Here is a 21,362-nt window from a genome sequence, read left to right as displayed (position 1 = left end):
AACAAAAATCCAAATGTCTAACTCTTGCTAAAGCTTATAATTTATTGGCAACCACTCATTAGATATTTTAGACAGACTAGCTAGAATTTTAACCCTTACAACTGTGGCTCCATGGTATTTAAATGTTTTCTTTCTGGCTGCTTGGAGTATTTTCTCCTTCACCTGATAATTCTGGAGTTTGGCTACTATATTCCTTGAAGTGTTCCTTTTGGGGTCTCTTTCAGGAGGTGTTCAGTGGATTCTTTCAATGATGATTTTATCCTCTGATTCTACAATTTCAGGGCAGTTCTCCATAATAATTTCCTGGAATATTGTGTCTAGACTCTTTTCTTGATCATGCCTTTCAGGCAGTCCAATAATTCTCAGATTATCTCTCCTGGACCTATTTTCTACGTCAGTTGTTTTCCAAAGAGGTATTTCACATTTTCTTCTATTTTGTCAGTCTTTTGATTCTGCTCGTCAGATTCTAGTTGTCTCATGTAGTTATCCACTTCCATCTGCTCAATTTTAATTTTTAAGGCCTTATTTTCCACAGTAAGCTTTTGCACTTCTTTTTCTGTTTGGCTAATTTTTTCTCTCATTTGGCCAATTGTATCTTTTAAGGAATTGTTTTCCTCAGTCATTTTTTGTGCTTCTTCTTTTTTTTTTTTTTGGTTTTTTGGATTTTTTTCAAACATTTATTTTTTGCAGGGGCAATGGGGGTTAAGTGACTTGCCCAGGGTCACACAGTTAGTAAGTGTCCAGTGTCTGAGGCCGGATTTGAACTCAGGTACTCCTAAATCCAGGCCTGGTGCTTTATCCACTGCGCCACCTAGTCTCCCCTTTGTGCTTCTTTTTGCAGTGTAGCTCTAATTTCTCTGATTTCTTTTTCCATTTTTTCTTCTACCTCTCTTATTTGGTTTTTTAAAGCCCCTTTGAGCTCTTCAAAGAGGGCTTTTTGGTCTTGAGACAAGATCATCTTCCCTCTTGAGGCTTCACTTGTGGGCATTTTGACTAACTCATCCGTGTTTGAATTTTGGTCTTCCCTTTAATCATAGAAGTTGTCAATGGTAAGGTTCCTTTTTTGTTTCTTGCTCATGCTGTAGGTTATTTTTAAACTTATCAAGTTGAAGTCTGCTCCTGGGGCACATGGTTCAGGGTTGCAAGCTTCTTACTGCTCTCAGCTGCCGCACTCTCAGCTGCCCTACTCTCGGCCGTGTCAAGTTGCACCAGTGTTGAGCTGCCCACTGAGCCAAGCTTTGCTGAGGTGAGCTGCCACCTGAGACGAGTGGTGCTGAGCCACACTGAGCCAAGCTTTGCTGAGGGGAACTGCCTGCTGGGATGCGGAGTCTTTCCCCTTTTACCCCAGGTGAGACAGACCTTTTCTAAAGTCTTCTAAATTATTACATGTAGCAGGATTTTGACTCTCTTTTTGTAGGTTCTGTAGTTCCAGAATCTGTTTAGAGGCCTGATTTAATGTTGTTTTTGAGGGAAATATGGGAAATCCCAGGAAAGTTCCTAGCTTCTCTCCGCCATCTTTAACCCCTCAGACTTCTCTCTGAGGACATCCAATCCTTCACTAGCTATTCTTCTGCTTTCCCTTTCTTGACTTTGGTGAGCCAGTCCAATTCTACTCCATCCTTTTGTCAAATCTTTTATCCCTTTATTGTATCCTTTCCTATTGTGCCCTGCCAAGCCTGAGCCTTGTCTTCTAAACATACTCTGCTGTATAATGAGGGAGAAGAACTGGGACTGGGTCAGTCCCATTTCCCATGCTATCTTTTGATGCTACATCACCTCAACTGGACCTTTACTACTATTGGTTAATAGTTTTGGACTTCTGTCATTTATTCCCCTTCCCATTTCAAATAGCTTATCTTCTAGAACTTTTCATCCTGCTTTGAGCCTCCCATGGCCCTGCCTCCAACTACATAGCTGAGAATGTTGCCTTTTATTTTACTGAAATAAAATGGAAGGCTGTTCACTAAGAGCTCCCTCTTCTCCTTCCTCCTCATCTAATAATACTCCAATGCCTTCTGCTACTAACTCCACATTCACTTGTCTCACATGCAGAATGTTCCCCTTCTTTACAAAGCAAACCCTTCTACCTGCAGAAGTGATTTCAGTCTATCCCATATCCTCCAGCAGGTTTTGCCTTCCATGATGCCCCCTCTCTCACTTACCTTCAATCTCTCTCTGCCTATACATATGTGCATGTCTCCCCCATCCTCAAAAAACCCTCCCTTGATGAATGCACCCCTTCTTACTAGTCCCCTATCAATTCTGCCTTCTGTAACTCGGTCCCCTCAGAAGTCCACTTAGAATAGGCACCTCTATTTCTCCTCACTTTCCTAACTCTATAGTCTAACTAATGACCTCATCATTAAACTGAAGTTGATCTGTATAAAAAGATTGCTAGATGGAGATGTGGGATTCATATCATCTTCCCACTATGCTGGATCTCTTCTAGATGGGGATTTGGGAATCCACATGGCTTGCCCACTGTCACAGACCTATCTTAGATGGGTTTTGGGGAATCCATGAGATCCACCCACCCTTCTGGAACTCTGTTAGATGGGGATTTGGGAATCCATGTGGTCCACCCACTGTCATGGACCTCTGATAGACAATGATTTGGGGATTTATGTGGTCTACCTATTATCACAGACTTCTGCTAGATGGAGATGTGGGATTCATGTTGTCTACCCACCATCCTAGGCCTCTCCTAGATAGAGATTTGGGAATCCATTGTGGTCTACCTGCCATCCTGAACCTCTGCTAAATGGGCATTTGGGTTTCCGTGGGGTCCTCCTGCCATCCCAGACCCTCACTAGATTAGGATTTGGGAATCCTTGTCATCCATCCACCATTCTGGACCTCTACTAGATAGGAATTTGGGAATCTATGTGGTCCACCCACTGTCACATAGCTCTCCTACATTGGTTAGATACTTAGGGAGTCTTACAAACTACCACATTTCATCTATCCAGTTGTCTAGAAAAGGAAAATGAGAGGATAGATGAAATGTGGTACAACAGAGTTATTTTAATTTGCATTTCTCTAATTAGTAGTAATTTAGAGTATTTTTATATAACTACAGATAGTTTTGATTCTTTCTGAAGACAGCCTGTTCATACTTCAGCTGATCTGTTAATAATCATGCCTGCTATTATCATCTTAGTAGTTATTAGCATTTGTTCTTTGTATTGTATCTGTGGGTTATTATTACTATGGGTACCCCATCCCACTCTGGCAAAGGGTGCCTGGGGAACATCACAGAAGGTAAGTCTGGGGGGCAGCTAGATGGCACAGTGCATAAAGAACTGGCCCTGGATTCAGGAGGACCTGAGTTCAAATCCAGCCTCAGACACTAGCTGTGTGACCCTGGGGAAGTCACTTAACCCCAATTGCTTCACCAAAAAAACAAAAGTTAAGTCAGAAAGCATGTAAAGGTGACCCAGCCAGGTGGTAGATTATGGGGTACTAGGGTTTTACCTGTATGGTGGGGTCATATAAGGAAGGCTGACTTCTAGTTCACCTTGCTAGGGAATTTAGCTTCTCATTCACCATGTTACATAAGAAGGAATACATATGCATGCACATCTTCCAGGCACACTGTCATATCATTAGTCCAGCCTCGACAGTTTTGGAGCTATTTTTATCAGTAGCTTCTCAGGGAAGCAAAAGTGTACCCCTAGCCTCTCTCCTACATGACATGTTTGCCACTCCCTACAAAATGGGGCCCCTTAGGGTATGATAATATGGGGATCTGGGATCCATGTTGCTCATCCACCATCACAGACCTCTGCTACTCATGTGTGAGTTGCTTATAATAAATCTTTCTTTTGTTATTTGAAATACTGGCTGTTCCAGCCTCATTGTTAAGTAATTTCTGTTACCTCAGATTAAAGGGGAATTTATTCTCCCAAGCCCATTCTGTCATCCAACAACATACCAGCAATTATGGATCTCAAATGACATTGACTTAAAATCAACCAAATAAAAGTATTCTTTCAGAGATTCCAAGTGTACAGAGCACTGAAGTTAGAGTTAGGAATGGCTAAATTCAAATCCAGCCTTAGACACTTAAATAGCTGTATGACTGTGGGCAAGTCTTTTGGCCTCTCTCAGCGCCGAGGGAGTCGGGGCAAGTCAGCAGGAAACTGTGGGCCACAGCCGAACAACTGAGGCCCCTGGACCCTGGCTCAAAAATTGGGTGGCCCAGCCAGACAGGGGAAAAACCTACCTGCACCAGCCAAGAGGGCAAGTTGCCAGCTAGACGGCCATGAACAGGATAGGCACGACTAGGCCCATTGATCTAGCATGCTCAGACAGGAAGCGCAGGGGGGGCAAACTGCACACACTATAAAGGCCTCAGTGTAAAAAGCCGGTCACACAGCACCTGTACCCCTGCACAAGAAGCCCAAAACAGGGAACCTGGTGCCCCCAGAGCAGACCTCAACTTAAAAAATAAATAAATAAGTTGCAATAATGAGTAAGAAGCAAAAAAGAGCCCTCTCCATTGAGAGCTTCAGTATCAACAGGGAAGAGGTAAACACAAACTCAGATGAGGACAATACCCTCAAATTGCCTACATGTGCAGCCTCAAGAGAGAAGGTGAATTGGACTCAAGAACAAAAAGCTTTCCTGGAAGAGCTCAAAAAGGATTTTAAAAATCATTTGAGAGAGGTAGAAGAAAAAACAGGGAGAGAAATGAAAGCAAAACAAGAAAACTATGAAAAAAGAATCAGCAACTTGGAAAAGGAAGCACAAAAATTGACTGTAGAAAACAATTCCATAAAACATTCATCTGGCCAAATGGTAAAAACGGTACATAATCTCACTGAAGAAAACAATGCCTTAAAAAATTCATTTGGCCAAATGGAAAAAAGGTGTATAATCTAATAGAAGAAAACAATGCCCTAAAAATTAAAATTGGACAGTTGGAAGATAAGTAATCCATGAGACACCAGGAATCAGTCAAGCAGAATCAAAAGAATGAAAAAATAGAAGAAAATATGAAATACCTCATTGGAAAGACAACTGATTTGGAATACAGATCCAAGAGAGACAATCTGAGAATCATTGGACTGCCTGAAAGTCATGAGCAGAAAAAAAATCTAAACACCATCTTGCAGCAAATTATTAAGGAGAACTGCCCTGATATTATAGAATCAGAGGATAAAATCATCATTGAAAGAATCCACTGACCACCTCCTGAAAGAGACCCCAAAAGGAAAACCCCAAGGAATATTGTAGCCAAATTCCAGAATTATCAGGTGAAGGAGAAAATACTCCAAGTAGCCAGAAAGAAGCAATTTAAATATCATGGAGCCACAGTTAGGATTGCTCAGGACCTGGCAGCTTCAACATTAAAGGACCGCAAGGCTTGGAATATGATATTCCGGAATGCAAAGGAGCTTGGATTGAAGCCATGAATCTCTTACCCAGTAAAAATGTTCATTCTCTTTCAGGGGAAAAGATGGACATTCAATGACATTGGGGACTTCCAATGTTTCCTGATGAAAAGACCAGAACTGAATAGAAAATTTGATTTTAACATACAAGACTGAAGAGAAGTTTAAAAAGGTAAACAAAAGGGGAAAAAAAGTTACTCAGGTTAAAATGTTTACATCCCTACACAGGAGGATAATACTCATACCTCTTCAGAATTGTAAATGTATTTGGACAAAGAGAAGGATTTTACACAGAGATTATAAATATAAATTGTCTTTGATGTGATGATACAAAGAAAATTAAGGGGTTTAAAAGGGAGTCTATGGGGAAGAGAGGAAAGGGGGGTGGAATGGGGTGAATTACATCATATTAAGAGGTGAAAAAAACCCTATTACAATAGAGGGAATGAAAGGAGGGGTGAACATTGTTTCAACCCTACTCTCATTAGTTTTTATTCAAAGGGGGAATAACATATATGTTCATTGGGATAAAGAAACTTAACTCATTCTTTAGGGAAGTAAAAGGGAAAGGGAAAGGGGGAGACTGATAGAAGGGAGGACCAAAGCAAGGCAGAAAAGGGTAAAGAAAAGGGAGGGGGGTGATAAAAAGGGAGGGCAGAATGGCGGAGGCAGGGGCAAGAAGCAAAACATCGGTGAGGAGGAATAGGGTGAAAGAAGGGGGGAAAAGTACAATGGGGGTAAATAGAATGTAAGGGAATAGACAGTCAGTAATAATAACTGTGAATGTGAATGGGAAGAACTCTGCTATAAAACAGAAGCAAATTGCAGAGTGGATTAAAAACCAGAATCCTACAATATGCTGTTTACAAGAAACACATTTGAAGCAGAGAGATGCACACAGAGTAAAGGTAAAAGGCTGGAACAGAATATATTATGCTTCAGCTAAAGTAAAAAAAGCAGGGGGTAGCAATCCTTATCTCAGACAAAGCACAGGCAAAAATATATCTCATTAAAAAGAGATAAGAAAGGAAACTACATCTTGCTAAAGGGTACTATAGATAATGAAGTAATATCAATATTAAATATGTATGCGCCAAGTGGTATAACATCCAAATTCTTAGAGGAGAAGTTAAATGAGTTTCAAGAGGAATTAGACAGTAATACCATATTAGTGGGGGATCTGAAACTCCCCCTCTCAGAAGTAGATAAATCGAGCCAAAAAATAAATAAGAAAGAAGTGAAAGAGGTGAATAGATTACTAGAAAAGTTAGACATGATAGATGTCTGAAGAAAATTGAATGGGGATAGAAAGGAATATACCTTTTTCTCAGCAGTACATAGCACATTTTCAAAAACTGACCATGTATTAGGGGACAGAAACATCATAATCAAATGTAGCAAGGCAGAAATAGTAAATGCATCCTTCTCAGATCATGATGTAATAACAATTACATGTAAGAAAGAGCCAGGGAAAAGTAGAATGAAAGGGTCAAACAACAAATCACAGAAACAATCAATAACTTTATCCAAGGGAATGACAATAATGAGACAACATACTAAAATCTATGGGATGCAGCCAAAGCAGTGCTTAGGGGAAAATTTATAGCTCTAAATGCTTACATGAATAAAAAAGAGAAAGAGTAGATTAATGAATTGGGTATGCAACTTAAAAAGCTAGAAAAAGAAAAAATCTAAATCCCTATTAGATACTAAACTAGAGATCTTGAAAATTAAAGGAGAAATTAATAAGATTGAAAGCAAGAAAACTAGAATTAATCAATAAATCTAAGAGCTGGTTTTATGAAAAAAACAATAAAATAGATAAAATATTGGTTAATTTGTTTAAAAAAAAGAAAGAAGAAAACCAAATTACCAGTATCAAAAATGAAAAGTGTTACTTCATTATCTATAGTACCTTTAAGCAAGATGTAATTTCCTTCCTTATCTCTTTTAATGAGATCTATTTTTGCCTGTGCTTTGTCTGAGATAAGGATTGCTACCCCTGCTTTTTTTACTTTAGCTGAAGCATAATATATTCTGCTCCAGCCTTTTACCTTTACTCTGTGTGTATCTCTCTGCTTCAAATGTGTTTCTTGTAAACAGCATGTGGTAGGATTCTGGTTTTTAATCCACTCTGCAATTTGCTTCCGTTTTATAGCAGAGTTCATCCCATTCACATTCACAGTTATTATTACTGACTGTCTATTCCCCTCCATTCTATTTACCCCCTTTGTACTTTCCCCCACTTCTTTCACCCTATTCCTCCTCACCAACGTTTTACTTCTTACCCCTGCCTCCCCCAATCTGCCCTCCCTTTTTATCACCCCCCTCTCTTTTCTTTACCCTTTTCTCCCTTGCTTTTGTCCTCCCTTCTATCAGTCCCCCCCTTTCCCTTCCCCTTTTGTTTCCCTAAAGAATGAGTTAAGTTTCTTTATCCCAATGAATGTATATGTTATTCCCTCTTTGAATCAAATCTAATGAGAATAGGGTTGAAACAATGTTCCCCCCTCCTTTCTTTCCCTCTATTGTAATAGGTTGTTTTTTTTTCACCTCTTCATATGATATAATTCATCCCCTTCTACCTCCCCTTTCCTCTCCTCCCCATATACTCCCTTTTTACCCCCTTAAAATTTTTTTTTGTATCATCACATCAAAGACAATTTATATTTATACCCTCTATGTAAAGTCCTTCCCTCTGCCCAAATACATTTACATTTCTTAAGAGTTATGAGTATTATCTTCCTGTATAGGGATATAAACAGTTTACCCTAATAGGGTAACCTTTTTTTTTCCCCCTCTGTTTACCTTTTTATACTTCTCTTGAATCTTGTATGTTGAGATCGAATTTTCTATTCAGTTCTGGTCTTTTCACCAGGAAAGACTGAAAGTCCCCAATGTCATTAAAACTATCACTCTTTGCAGATGATATGATGGTAGAGAATCCTAGAGAATCAACTCAAAAATTACTTGAAACAATTAACAACTTTAGCAAAGTAGCAGGATATAAAATAAATCCACATAAATCATCAGCATTTCTATACATAACCAACAAAGTCCAGCAGCAAGAAATAGAAAGAGAAATTCCATTTAAAATAATGGTAGATAATATAAAATACTTGGGAGTCTACTTGCCAAAACAAACCCAGGAATTCTATGAACACAACTACCAAACACTCTTCACACAAATCAAATCAGATCTAAATAGCTGGAAAGATATCAATTGCTCATGGATAGGCAGAGCTAATGTAGTAAAAATGACAATACTGCCTAAATTAATTTACTTATTCAGTGCCATACCAATCAGACTACATAAAAATTATTTTATAGAGCTAGAAAGAATAATAACAAAATTCATCTGGAAAAACAAAAAATCAAGAATATCCAGGGAAATAATGAAAAAAAAATTCACAGGAAGGTGGGTTAGTGGTACCAAACATGGAGCTCTACTATAAAGCGGCAGTCATCAAAACTATCTGGTACTGGCTAAAAAATAGAGTGGTAGATCAATGGAATAGGCTAGGTTCAGGAAATGCAGTAGTAAATGACACTAGTAATGTAGTGTTTGATAAACCCAAAGACTCCAGCTTCTGGGATAGGAACTCAGTATTTGACAAAAACTGCTGGGAAAACTGGAAGATAGTATGGCATAAATTAGGCATAGACCAACATCTTACACCTCATACTAAAATGAGGTCAAAATGGATACACGATTTAGACATAAGAGGTGATACCATAGGAACATTAGGAGACAAAGGAATAGTCTACCTTTCAGATCTTTGGAAAGGAAATCAGTTTTTGAACAAACAAGAGATAGAGTATATTATAAAATGCAAAGTGGATGATTTTGATTACATTAAATTAAAAAATTTTTGTACAAACAGAAGCAATGCATCCAAAATTAGAAGGGAGGCAGAAAGCTGGGAAACAATTTTTGAGGCCAGTACTTCTGATAAAGGCCTCATCTCTAAAATATATAGGGAACTAAATCAAATTTATAAGAACCCAAGTCATTCCCCAATTGAGAAATGGTCAAAGGATATGAATAGGCAGTTTTCTGATGAAGAAACCAAAGCTATCTATTCCCATATGAAAAAATGCTCTAAATCTCTAATGATTAGAGAGATGCAAATTAAAACAACTCTGAGGTACCACCTGACACCTATCAGATTGGCTAAAATGACAAAGAAGGAAAATAATAAATGTTGGAGAAGCTGTGGGAAAATTGGAACACTAATCCATTGTTGGTGGAGCTGTGAACTGATCCAACCATTCTGGAGAGCAATTTGGAATTATGCCCAAAGGGCGATAAAGCTGTGCATACCCTTTGACCCAGCAATACCACTTTTGGGTCTTTTTCCCAAAGAAATCATGGAAAGGGGAAAGGGACCCACATGTACAAAAATATTTATAGCTGCTCTTTACGTGGTAGCAAGGAATTGGAAGTTGAGGGGGTACCCATCAATTGGGGAATGGCTGGACAAGTTGTGGTATATGAATACAATGGACTACTATTGTGCTGTAAGAAATGATGAGCAGGAGGAGTTCAGAGAAACCTGGAGGGTCTTACGTGAGCTGATGATCAGTGAGATGAGCAGAACCAGAAGAACACTGTACACAGTATCATCAACATTGAGTGTTGATCTACTGTGATGGACTACATTCTTCTCACCAATGCAATGGTACAGAAGAGTTCCAGGGAACTCATGATAGAAGAGGATCTCCAAATCCACGAAAAAAAAAAAAAAAGAAAGAACTGTGGAGTATAGATGCTGAATGAATCATACTATTTTTTTTGCTTTTGTTGCTGTTGTTTTTTTTTTCTATTTTGAGGTTTTTCATCATTGCTCTGATTTTTTCTCTTGTAACAGGACTAATGTAGAAATAGGATTAATGTTATTATGTGTATATATATGTGTGTGTGTATAGATTTATATCTATATGTATATGTATATAGATATATAGATATAACCTATATCAGATTACCTGCTGTCTAGAGGAGGGGGGAGGGAGGGGAGGGAGGGAGAAAACTCTGGGGTTGTAAAGCTTGTATAAACAAAAGTTGAGAACTATCTTTACATGTAACGGAAAAAATAAAATACCTTATATGTAAAATTAAAATAAAAATAAATTTTAAAAAAATGAAAAGGGTGATGTTACCACCAATGAAGTGGAAATTAAATCAATAATTAGGAATTATTTTGCCCAACAGTATGCCAATAAATTTGACAATCTAAATGAAATGGATGAATATTTACAAAAGTACAAACTGCCCAGGTTAACTGAAGAGGAAATAAAATCCTTAAATAAACCCACATAAGAAAAAGAAATTGAACAAGCCATTAATGAACTCCCTAAGAAAAAATCCCCAGGGCCAGACGGGTTTACAGGTGAATTTTACCAAACATTTAAATAACAATTAATTCCAACATTATACAAATTATTTGGGAAAATAGCTGAAGAAGGAGTTCTACCAAATTTGTTTTATGATACAAATATGGTGGTGATACCAAAACCAGGCAGAGCAAAAACAGAGAAAGAAAATTATAGACCAATTTCCCTAATGAATATTGATGCTAAAATCATAAATAAGATATTAGCAAGGAGATTACAGCAAGTGATCACCAGGATAATACACTATGAGTAGGTGGGCTTTATACCAGGAATGCAGGGCTGGTTCAACATTAGGAAAACTATTAACATAATCAACCACATCCATAAGAAATCTAACCAAAATCATATGATTATCTTAATAGATGCAGAGAAAGCTTTTGACAAAATACAGCACCCATTCCTGATAAAAACGCTAGAGAGTTTAGGAATAGGTGGAGCTTTCCTTAAAATAATAAACAGTATCTACCTAAAACCATCAGCAAGCATTATATGTAATAGAAATAAGTTAGAAGCCTTCCCAAAAAGATTGGGCTGAAACAGGGATGTTTATTATCACCTCTGTTATTTAATATTGTACTAGAAATGTTAGCTTTAGCAATCAGAGAAGAAAAAGGAATTAAAGGAATTAGAGTAGGCAAGGAGGAAATGAAACTATCACTCTTTACAGATGATATGATGGTATAAGTAGAGAATCCTAGAGAATCAACTCAAAAATTACTTGAAACAATTAACAACTTTAGCAAAGTAGCAGGATATAAAATAAATCCACATAAATCATCAGCATTTCTATACATGACTAACAAAGTCTAGCAGCAAGAGATAGAAAGAGAAATTCCATTTGATATAACAGTAGATAATATAAAATACTTGGGAGTCTACTTGACAAGACAAACCCAGGAACTCTATGAACACAACTACCAAACACTCTTCACACAAATCAAATCAGATCTAAATAACTGGAAAGATATCAATTGCTCATGAATAGGCAGAGCTAATATAGTAAAAATGACAATACTGCCTAAATTAATTTACTTATTCAGTGCCATACCAATCAGACTACCTAAAAATTATTTTATAGAGCTAGAAACAATAATAATAAAATTCATCTGGAAAAACAAAAAATCAGGAATATCAAGGGAAATAATGAAAAAAAAATGCACAGGAAGGTGATTTAGCAGTACCAAACCTTGAGCTTTACTATAAAGCGGCAGTCATCAATACTATCTGGTACTGGCTAAGAAATCAATGGAGGATCAATGGAATAGGCTAGACACAGGAAAAACAGTAGTAAATGACACTAGTAATGTAGGGTTTGATAAACCCAAAGACTCCAGTTACTGGGATAGGAACTCAGTATTTGACAAAAACTGCTGGGAAAACTGGAAGATAGTATGGCAGAAATTAGGCATAGACCAACGTCTTACACTTCATACTAAAATAAGGTCAAAATGGATACATGATTTAGACATAAGAGGTGATACCATAGGAACATTAGGAGACAAAGGAATAGTCTACCTTTCAGATCTTTGGAAAGGAAAACAGTTTATGATGAAACAAGTGATAAACAATATTATAAATTGCAAAATGGATTATTTTGATTACATTAAATTAAAAAGTTTTGTACAAACAGAAGCAATGCATCCAAAATTAGAAGGGAGGCAGAAAGCTGGGAAACAATTTTTATGGTCAGTACTTCTGATAAAGACCTCATTTCTAAAACATATAGGCAACTAAATCAAACTTATAAGAATCCAAGTCATTCCCCATTTGAGAAATGGTCAAAGGATATGAACAGGCAGTTTTCTGATGAAGAAATCCAAGCTATCTATTCCCATATGAAAAAGTGCTGTAAATCACTAATGATTAGATAGATGCAAATTAAAACAACTCTGAGGCGAGATGCAAATTAAAACAACTCTGAGGTACCACCTGACACCTATCAGATTGGCTAAAATGACAAAAAAAGAAGATAATAAATGTTGGAGAAGCTGTGGGAAAATTGGAACACTAATTCATTATTGGTGGAGCTGTGAACTGATCCAACCATTCTGGAGAGCAATTTGGAATTATGCCCAAAGGGCGATAAAGCTGTGCATACCCTTTGACCCAGCAATACCACTTTTGGGTCTTTTTCCCAAAGAGATCATGGAAGGGGGAAAGGGACCCACATGTACAAAAATATAGCTGCTCTTTATGTGGTAGCAAGGAATTGGAAGTTTAGGGGGTGCCCATCAATTGGGGAATGGCTGGACAAGTTGTGGCATATGAATACAATGGAATACTATTGTGCTATAAGAAATGATGAGCAGGAGGAGTTCAGAGAAACCTGGAGGGTCTTACGTGAGCTGATGATCAGTGAGATGAGCAGAACCAGAAGAACATTGTACACAGTATCATCAACATTGAGTGTTGACCTACTGTGATGGACTATATTCTTCTCACCAATGCAATGGTACAGAAGAGTTCCAGGGAACTCATGATAGAAGAGGATCTCCAAATCCAAGAAAAAAAAAAAACTGTGGAATATAGATGCTGAATGAACCATACTATTTCTTTTGTTTAGGTTGCTAATGGTTTTTTTTTTTTTTCTATTCTGAGGTTTTGCATTACTGCTCTGATTTTTTTCTCTTATAACAGGATTAATGCAGAAATAGGATTAATGTTATTATGTGTATATATATATATGTATATTTATATAGATATATAGATATAACCTATATCAGATTACCTGCTGTCTAGGGGAGGGGGGAGGGAGGGGAGGGAGAAAAATCTGAAATTGTAAAGCTTGTATAAACAAAAGTTGAGAACTATCTTTACATGTAACGGAAAAAAATAAAATACCTTATATGTAAATACAAAAAACAAAAAACAAACCAAAAAACAACAACTCTGAGGTACCACCTGACACCTATCAGATTGGCTAAAATGACAGAGAAGGAAAATAATAAATGTTGGAGAAGCTGGGAAAAATTGGAACACTAATGCATTGTTGTTGGAGCTCTGAACTGATCCTACCATTCTGGAGAGCAATTTGGAATTATGCCCAAAGGGTTGTGAAGCTGCGCATTCCCTTTGACCCAGCAAAACCACTTTTGGGTCTTTTTCCCAAAGAGATCATGGAAAGGGGAGAAGGACCCACATGCACAAAGATATTTATAGCTGCTCTTTATGTTGTGGCAAGGAATTGGAAGTTGAGGGGATGCCCATCAATTGGGGAATGGCTGGACAAGTTGTGGTATATGAATGTAATGGAATACTATTGTGCTGTAAGAAACGATGAACAGGAGGAGTTCAGAGAAACCTGGAGGGTCTTGTGTGGGCTGATGATGAGGGAGATGAGCAGAACCAGAAGAACATTGTACACAGTATCATCAACATTGTGTGTTGACCTACTGTGATGGACTATATTCTTCTCACCAATGCAATGGTACAGAAGGGTTCCAGGGAACTCATGATGGAGGAAGATCTCTAAATTCAGGAAAAAAAAAAGAACTGTGGAGTATAGATGCTGAATGAACCATACTATTTCTTTTGGTTTTGGTGCTGTTGTTTTTCTATTTTGAGGTTTTTCCTCATTGCTCTGATTTTTCTCTTATAACACGACCAATGCAGAAATATGTTTAATGTTATATATATACATAACCTATATCAGATTACCTGCTGTTGGGGGGAGGGGGGAGGGAGGGGAGGGAGGGAAAAAAAGCTGAAATTGGAAAGCTTGTATAAACAAAAGTTGAGAACTACCTTTACATGTAACGGAAAAAAAAATAAAATAGAAAAACAAAACAAAAAAAACCACGCCAACCTGAAAGCCTTGACCTCAGAGGAGGTGCTCTCTGAATTCTGACTTCAGCACTTTCTGCTCATGGACCACCCTCAAGTCCAGAAAACCAATAGATTTGAAGGATGCTAGCCAATTAGCTAGGAGCCGAGTTTGTTCCTGGGGCAGAGTTTGTTTCTGGACCTTGGAGGGGAATGGGGGGAGGGGGATGTTCCCTGCAGAGGTCACCTGAGGCCAATGAACAGAGTCCATTCAATGGCTCTAAGAGAGGGCCCATGGTTAGGGACTTCTTCCTATCTGACCCTGCTGCAGTTGGGGAAACTGATCCTACTTAGGGCCAAAATGGCGCCAATCCCAGGCAGGCAGGCCCCATGTCTGCTTCTCTGGGGCTCCAGGTGTGGGTCAGGAAGCCAGTTCTTGGGGCAGGGCACGTGGGGTCCCCTCTGCCAGGGTCAAGGCCCTGGGGGGGAGGGTGGTGGGGGTGGGGCACCCCGATGTGCCTGCACACCTGTAGTCTCCTGGGCCTTCAGCACCAACTTCAGGCCTCGCCTGTGTCCAGCCAGGAGAACAGGGCCAGGCCTGCACTTTGGGCTAGAGGTTCTCAGGCCTGCAGCAGGAGCAGCAGGAGCAGGTGAGCCAAGAGTCCTTACTCCCACTTCAGTGGGCCCCGCCCTCCAGGAAACCTTCCCACTAATTGGCCAGTGGCCCCGGATGCCCCGCCCCCCAAGGTCACATGACAACGGGGCTCTGGACCTTGCTTCCATCCTTCCTGGCCTCCAGCCCCTTCTGGTGTCTGCCCCCCTGCTCTGACTCACACTTTTGTTCCGGGGCAGCTGGGCCAGGGCAGGCCAGGTCATCCCATAGCCTTCTGAGCTCTGTCCTGAGAGCCATAGCAGCTTGCTCCTGCCCAGCAGCCCGAGGGGCAGCAAGAGCACCCACTGTCGGCCTCAGTGAGGAGAAGGGGCATCCAGGTGGTTGCAGGAGCTGTGTGTCTGAGGTCCCCCTGTCCCTGAACCTGAAAGGACTTGGGGCTACATGGGATGTGGGGGAGGGGGAGGGGACCAAGCCCAGACCAGGTACAGATGGAGGAAAAGGTTTGGAGAGTGAAGGGGGTCTTGTTGGGTCATGTGGTGATAACTTCATGTCCCGAAGATGGAGAGATAGAGGCAGCACAAAGCTTTGGCTGCTTTCCATGTGATCAATGACACTTGCTCAAAATTCAGGTTTAAAGGTGACTTATTTATCATTTAGTGATTAGTGAGCTAGCCTGGTGTCCAGACTCCTTTGTGAAGAGGAGGTGCAGCTAGGTGGGACGGTGGATAAAGCACCAGCCCCGGATTCAGGAGGACCTGAGTTCAAATCCGGCCTCAGACACTTGACACTTACTAGCTGTGTGACCCTGTGCAAGTCACTTAACCCTACTTGCCCTGAAAAAAAACAAAAAAACAAACACACAAATGTACTACAGAAATGACAGCTGTTAGCATCCATACATAAGTCTTCCTTTCTCCTCTTCTCCACCAAAGTTCATATATCAATTCACCCTCCAGCCTCCATGCTCCATCTCAAAAATTGACCAAAGAAAGGGAGAAAACATTGATTCAAAGCATTTTAGAAGCACTAGATTACTATATCTGTAATACAATAATCTCTTGATCCCGGTTTTGTTCCCTTTACTTTGAAACAAATACTTGTAGCTCTCAGTGTATAATAACTTGGAAGTTTTGCTTTTCTGAATCCTTAAGTAAATTTCTAGGGCAGTCGGGGAGGAATGATGTTTGCACCTTTTGAGTTACATACAGGTGTGTGAGTATAATTGAAAAGTGGTTAAAATGTCCCAATGATTCTCCTCCCCTCCCTTTTTTATGTGAAAACAACAAAATTGGGGGTCAGCTAGGTGGTGCAGTAGATAGAGCACCAGCCTTGGATTCAGGAGTACCTGAGTTCAAATCCAGCCTCAGACACTTGACACTTGCTGGCTGTGTGACCCTGGGCAAGTCACTTAACCCCCACTGCCCCGCAAAAAACAAAAAAACAATTGGTCACTCTTCACAAGGCAGAACCTCTCCTGACTTGATTATCTGGTCTCCTCAAAAAAAAAAAAAAAGTGACCCTACATCTACTTAGTAGGTACTGGATTGTCCTCTGAGGATAATATACTACTAGAAGGGAAACAGAAGCTGTTTATTCAGAAAGGTAAAGCCATTGCTGGATTTTCCTCTCTCTAGTACTAGGCCCCTCCCCTCCAACCACCCCCACCCTGACCCCACCCCAGCTTTGCAAGTTCCTCTCTGGACTTCCCCCTGTGATAAACTATGGTGAAACAACATGGGAGGGCAGGGAGGAGGGAAAGGGAGACTGTTGTAGAACCTGTAAATTGTACTTTTCCTGAGTATTTACAAAACTTTTAGTAAAGACAAAGTAGCTAGGAATCCCTAGGAAATTTCTGAAAAATTACTTATTGCATGTAACAAGATATCCTGCCTTTGTAATGAACAAAAGTAACTTGCTTCCAAAATACAATCTGATTATTAGTTACTGATGGTATACAGATGGTTTATCTGCTTTGTGGATTATCTGTTGTAGAACATTCTTTCCATGATGGTTTTCCTTTGCTACCAGGATTTTTCATCATTCCCTTCTATTTCCTAGACAATGTATGTTGGCTCAACAAGTGTCAACTGATTTTAACATGGAAACAAGCAAAACAAAAGTGAGAAGAGAAACTTGCTTTCAAAAAACCCAACTAGGGGCAGCTAGGTGGCGCAGTGGTTGGAGCACTGGCCTTGGATTCGAAAGGACCTGAGCTCAAATCTCACCTCAGACACTTACTAGCTGTGTGACCCTGGGCAAGTCACTTAACCCCAATTGCCTCACCACCACCCCCCAAATTTAAATGAATAAACAAATAAACAAAAAGTCCAAATACACAGTCCATTTTGAAATCAAATATTAAAGATTTAGGGAAATCATCTAGGGTTATTATTGATACTCACTGTTGCCTTCCACTTATTTTCACTGTCTCCTTTCTACAATTCCTTTTCCACAGATAGCTGACAAATTAATTTTCCTTATGCATAGATCTGTTCATGTGACATGTCCACTAAAAAATAGTTCAGTAGCTCACAATTGCTTGTCAAATAATGGTGAACCTGATATTCAAGACCTTCCACATTCTGATACCAACAAAACTCCAAATTGAATTAAACAAATTTTATTCAACAAATATTCACTAAATACATATATAATGTTTTTTACAGAAATCCTAATTTGATGGCTTATTATGGCATGGAAATGACCTAGATTTTGGAAGCTTAAACCAGTAAAGATGAAATCAGACTTATTCCAATGTTGGAATAATCCTTGTGACAATAGGTGTCTGCTTCCCAAGAAATGGCCTAATTCCAGTAAACTCATTACTCAGAGACCATGAATAATTTGACCATGGTGATCTATGAAACAGAATTGTCCTCAGTTCTGTGTGAGGTATTATGGAGCACAGTTTTTAAAATGTCTAAAGACACTACCTTTTGATTCTACAAATCTGAAATACCTGTCCAACAAAACTGATTAACTACTGGAAGAACACTCATATTAACATGTTTACTACAGATGACTCCAGAATATATAAGGTATATACATTATGTATGCATACATACATGTGTATAAAAGCAAACTGTTTACATATAAATATTTTAATAAGTATACATATAAATACATATGCATGTGTGTGTTCCATATAGATATATAATTCAAATTCATATGAGCAGTGAGAGGCACCAGCAACTGGTGATAACGGGATAAGCCTTATGTAGAATGTAGCACTTAAAATGAACTTCAGAGGAATGCAAGGATTCTAAGAAAGCAAAGGAAAAGAGAGAATGTATTCCACAAATGGGCATAACTGGGGAAAAGACATGGGGAGAGGAGATGAAATGTTGTGCAGAAGAAATGGCTAGTAGGTCAAACGGGCTAGACCATATAATGTATGGATGGTAGTATGCCTAAAAAAGCAGTCTGGGGTTGTCTTGTGAAGGGCTCTAAAAGTCAATTCAAATGGGAGTTTGTACTTTATCCTAGAGTCAATAGCCATTAGAGCTTCTTGATCAGGGGAGTGCCATGGTAGGAATACCACTCTGGTAGCCCTGTGAAGGAAGAATTAAAGTGGGGAGAAACTTTAGGCCAAAAGACCACTTAGGAGACTAGTGCAACAGTATAGGCAAGAGCAGATGGGGGTATGAAATAGGATGGTAATGGTGTGAGTAGAAAAGAACAGACAGATGTAAGAGCTATTTTAGAGGAAAAATCAAGAAAACCTGGCAAGTGATTAGATATGGTGAATGAGGGAGAGGGAAGAGGAGAGAATGACTTTGTTGGAAATGTAGGTGATTGGAAGGATGGTAGCATCCTTAGCAGAAGCAGGGAAATTCAGAGGAAGGAGGGCTGGGGGAACAAAAATGTAATGAGTTTCATTCTGGCAGGGTGAGTTGAAATGCCTACCGCACTGTCAGTTGTAAAAGTCCAACAGAGAAGTGGTGATGTGGAAAAAGGTCTAAAGAAAAGCTGAATATGTAGACCTAAGAGTCTTCTGCTTAGAGATGATAGATGGTTGAACCTATAGAAGCTGATGAGAGAAAAGGCCCAAGTCAGATCCTTGGGTAAGAGCCACATTGGGTGAACAGTACATAGAGATGATCTAGCAACAAATACTAAGAAAGACTGGCCTGACATATAGGAGAACTTGGAGATAGTGGTGTCCTGAAAACTCAAGGAGGAGAGAGTATACAAGAAGAAAGGTTGCTCAGTGGTGTCAAATACTGTAGAGATGACAAAAAGAATAAAGACTAAGAAAAGGACATGAGATATGGTAACTGAGACTTTTTCATCAATATACTTGGAGTAAGGAATTTGGCTTAGGTGAGGAGGTGGGTTGAGAGGAAAAGGGAAGGTATAGACAATGAATGTAGATGACATTTTCTAGGCTCATAGGACACTATATTGTAAGATCATCAACCTAGAGTTGGGAGTTGAAGAAAGGAAAGAGTAAGATAGCTTAAGGGAATTTAAGGGTCAAGTGAAATATTTCAAAGAATTGGGGGAGGCATAGGCATGATTGTTGTGGCAAATTGCTGACTGCTCTGAACAATGGTCAATGTCCAAACTATGTTGGGAGAAAGGACAAAGAAGACAAGGTACTATGTGTACTTACAGTAACTCCAGACCTAGTTAAACAAAGTGTTTGTTCAGAAAAAATGGAAACCAAGTAAAAATGAAGACATTGACTAATCATTGCCATTTTCTAGAATTATAAAATCTCAAAGTTTGGAAGGTGCCTCAGTGGTTTCAGTAATCCAACTTGGACATGATCAATAACCTTTCTTACAATATCTCAAGCAAATAGTCATTACAACTTTTACTCAAAAGTGAGTAGGTAACCCATCATCTCTTGAGATAGTATATTCCATTTTTAGATGTGTCTAAGAAAAGTATTTCCTTGCATCAAGTTAAAGTCTTACTCTTTGCATTGTCTAGCCATTGCTCTTAGCTCTATCATGTAGAGCCAAGAGCATAGCCTTCTTTTGTGTTACAATATTTCAAATACTTAAAGATAGTACTCATGGCCACATTCATTCTTCTCCAAGCTTAACATCCACAACATCTTTTACAGATCCTTTTTTTTTTTGACAGGGTCTTAAAGATCCTTGCCCCCATAATCCCTCTCCTCTGGCCACTCTTCTTTATAAGCTCTCTAGGTTGTCAAAGCCCCTCTGAAAGTGGATCCAGCTTTGGATGAGATATTCTGAGTGTGGCAAGATCAGATGGAATGGAATGGAACTATAAGCTCCTGTATGATCCTTCTCTTAAAGTAGTCTAAGATTAGATAAACTTTTTTGGGTACTGTTTGTCACTATTGATTCACTGAATTGCATTATTTGAATTAATTCAATTAAAACCCCCAATCTCTTACAAATATTTATGCCTCCCCATTTTCTTTACTTATGAAATTGATTTTTTTGAACCCAACTGTAGATGTGAGCCCATGTTCTAACCATCTTTTGGGATCCTTATGTTGTTATTCAGTGTATTAGCTATTTTACCCAATTTTGTGTCATCCGTAAATTTGATTAAAAAAATCAATCTGTGCCTTCATCCAAGTCACTGATAAAAATGCCAAACAGAATAGGGCCAATGGCAGATCCCTGAGTGCTACTAGAGGCCTCTAAGTTAGCATTCACTTCTTAATGACTGCTTTGGGGGCAGGGCTGCAGGCCTGATTTAACTGAGGTATAAGAGTTGCCCCACAAAAACAGAAGACAAAAAAGCACAAAAGTTGCCTTAGCCAACTCTTGCACTACCTCTTTGTCAAGCAGAGAAATGTGATAGCTGAAGACAATCTAAATTTCTGAGAAACCCCTGGGGTCAGGGTCCTGTTTTTGGACACTGTTTGTGTGACCTTGTGCAAAATACTTATTAACCTCCTGGGTCTCAATTTCCTGATCTGTAAAATAAGGTGTTTGGGCCTCAGTTTCTTCATCTGTAAAATAAAGGGGTTGGACTAGTTGTAATTTTAGCTCTAAATTTATAATGGGCTTACCTGCAAATTCCCATCCTCCCCAAATATACCTTGAAGTTAATTCTTATATATATGTTTCTGTACATGCTGTATACTCCATTAGATTGTGATTCTCTTTGAGGTATTCATTCATTTTTATCTTTGTATATGCATTACCTAGCATGGTACCTGCCACATGGTAGGTGCTTAATAAATGTTTGTTGATTGATAAGATTCATTT

This window comes from Dromiciops gliroides, chromosome 3 (genome assembly GCF_019393635.1).
Source record: "Dromiciops gliroides isolate mDroGli1 chromosome 3, mDroGli1.pri, whole genome shotgun sequence".
Classification (NCBI taxonomy): Eukaryota; Metazoa; Chordata; class Mammalia; order Microbiotheria; family Microbiotheriidae; genus Dromiciops; species Dromiciops gliroides.
Note: the sequence above shows the minus strand (reverse complement) of the source record.